The following is a 3,145-nucleotide window of genomic DNA, read 5'->3' as shown; positions in this document are numbered from 1 at the left end:
TCAGAGGTTGTGTCAGTGGGCTGTGTGAGCTCCAAAGAGGTGTCAACATGAGGCTGGAAAACTTTTAACTGGTCCTCCTCCAGAGTGTACTGTACCACATACTTCAATTTAATCTGGTCTGGGTTATATACTACATACTCATCATCCTGGAAAATATACACCACATCCTTCATAAAATAACATCGCCACCTAAGCTGTTTGAGTGGAAACGTCTTAGTAACTCAGTTTTTCACCCACAGATTTGATTATTTTAAGTTTTAAAGTGAATAATAATAATTATAATTATGGCTGGTATAAAATGAGGAAAGAGGGATAGGCTTCCACAGCATCCTCAGAGGTCACACAATACACAAGCTTATCCTGCACCACTGCTGTCTGTTGTGAGGGAGAGGGAATCATCATCACCACACAACTGTATTCATTACCATCATCATAATTTATGCTTGCTTCTGTTCATTTATTGCATTTTCAGATGTGTAGTTAATTAGCTTTTTTTCCCAAAACACGGACAAAATGTTGCACTGTTGCATTTTTATTTTTTTGCATTGATTATTTGGTGCGGATACAAGTGTGTTTGCTGTTTTCATATACAGTATGCCTATACAAGCCGAACTAGGGGAGAAAACACACCAGGTTCTGAATTAAATGCTCCAAATGAACTAGGTTTAAAAGTGCCCTTACTGAATGCAGAACAGAGGTTTAAGGGGAAACAGGGAGTCTGACACACACAAGTATTTTAAGAGTGGAAACTGATTACAATATAATTACTATAGTGGTAATTACTATTGTATTAAAATTATATTACTATGCATATTATATACTATATACATATACAATGTTGTAGTATACATATAATATACATAATGTATACACATTTTATATACTATTACAATTATATACATTTCTATTATATGTAAAAGATTCTTTTACAATGCTGAAAATGACCAAACCTCTGATTCACACAATATGGAACACAATACACAATACTGCTGGCCTGCTCCTCCTTTGGCAATCTGTAGCTCCAAAACTGATAAAGTCTTGGCTTTGACATGCAACTCACAATCAAATAATTGTACCCATGAAACACGTGAAATCACAATGTGATTGCAATGTCTGCATCACATTGTGAAAAGTTCACAAACAGTCCGCACTTAAATGTGCTGCTAAAACGATTAAGGTCAGGCTTAAACTCTTAAGGTCATGTGTTCAAATGTTATGGGTGGGAAAAAAATAGATTCTGTTACAAATTGCGATTCTTGAGACAAATGATTTTAAAATTGTCTCCCTGATGAAAAATTTATTTTTCATTTAATTAAAAAAGATTACATGTTAAGCTTAATGTGCTAATACAATGACAGATATAGGAAGCTATATTTCTGCCGAGTTCCACACGAACAGGCTTTCTCCCTGAAGAGTTCGTCCTTTGCACCACTTCTACAGCCATCAAAGTGCCACCTGTTCACTCACGGACATCAAATCCTCTGATGTGGGTAATGTTCCTGTTTTTATGCATAATCCACAGTTCCCTCTCAAGTCAGTCAATTCAATGCTGTGTCAGTAGCTGACACTATGGGAACACCTCCCAGGTTTGACGATCTCTGAAACCCTTTACAATCACGCCATTCCCATTGGCAGATGGTGCTTGCCACTAATCAAGGGCATATACAGTTGAAGTCAAAAGTTTACATACTCTTAGGTTGAAGTCATTAAAACTCATTTTTTAACCACTCCACAGATTTCATATTAGGAAACTATAGTTTTGGCAAGTTGTTTAGCACATCTACTTTGTGCATGACACAAGTAATTTTTTAAAAGACCGATTGTTTCACTTTTAATTGATTATATTACAATTCCAGTGGGTCAGAAGTTTACATACACTAAGTTAAATGTGCCTTTAAGCAGCTTGGAAAATTCCAGAAAATTATGTCAAGCCTTTAGACAATTAGCCAATTAGCTTCTGATAGGAGGTGTAGTGAATTGGAGGTGTACCTGTGGATGTATTTTAAGGCCAACCTTCAAACTCAGTGCCTCTTTGCTTGACATCATGGTACATCTGTACAAACAATAGTATGCAAGTATAAACACCATGGGACCACGCAGCCATCATACCACTCAGGAAGAACACGCATTCTGTCTCCTAGAGATTAATGTAGTTTGGTGCGAAAAGTGCAAAACAATCCCAGAACAACAGCAAAGGACCTTGTGAAGATGCTGGAGGAAATAGGTTGAAAAGAATCTATATCCACAGTAAAACGAGTCCTATATAGACAACCTGAAAGGCTGCTCAGCAAAGAAGAAGCCACGGCTCCAAAACCTCCATAAAAATGCTAGACTACAGTTTGCAAATGCACATGCAAATGGGCAAAGATCTTACTTTTTGGAGAAATGTCCTCCGGTCTGATGAAAAAAAATGGAACTGTTTGGACATAATGACCATCATTATGTTTAGAGGAAAAAGGGTGAGGCTTGCAAGCTGAAGAACACCATCCCAACCGTGAAGCATCATGTTGTGGGGGTGCTTTGCTGCAGGAGGTACTGGTGCACTTCACAAAATAGATGGCATTATGAGAAAAGAAAATTATGTGGATACTGAAGCAACATCTTAAGACATCAGCCAGGATGTTAAAGCTTGGTTCCAAATGGACAATGACCCCAAGCATACCTCCAAAGTTGTGGCAAAATGGCTTAAGAACAACAAAGTCAAGGTATTGGAATGGCCATCACAAAGCACTGATAAAAAATTAAATTAAAAAAATGTTATAAAAAAATCTAAAATCTAAAAAAAAAAAAAAAACATTTTTTTTAACTCATCGTCCGTATAAGACTGGAATTTCCTGTGACAAAGGACAGGGACAAAATTCATAACTGCGGACAGAAACCCAGAGAGACAGTGGACGATTACATAGATCGAGTAGTCCAGGCCGTCAAGGATCACTTTGGACTGAATGACGAAGGCGACAGGTCTCAGTACACCAGACAAGTTATAACACAAGGACTAGACAAAAAGATCGCTTACATGGCAAAAAGCAGTTGCATAGGATGGCAGAACAAGAATCTACAGGAGTTTATTGACCATGCCAAACAAGCTGAACACATCACATGTGACAAACAGTCTAAGACTCAGAATTCACTTCAGATGGCACAG

This window comes from Myxocyprinus asiaticus, chromosome 10 (assembly GCF_019703515.2).
Source record: "Myxocyprinus asiaticus isolate MX2 ecotype Aquarium Trade chromosome 10, UBuf_Myxa_2, whole genome shotgun sequence".
Lineage (NCBI taxonomy): Eukaryota > Metazoa > Chordata > Actinopteri > Cypriniformes > Catostomidae > Myxocyprinus > Myxocyprinus asiaticus.
This window is presented reverse-complemented; position numbering follows the sequence as displayed.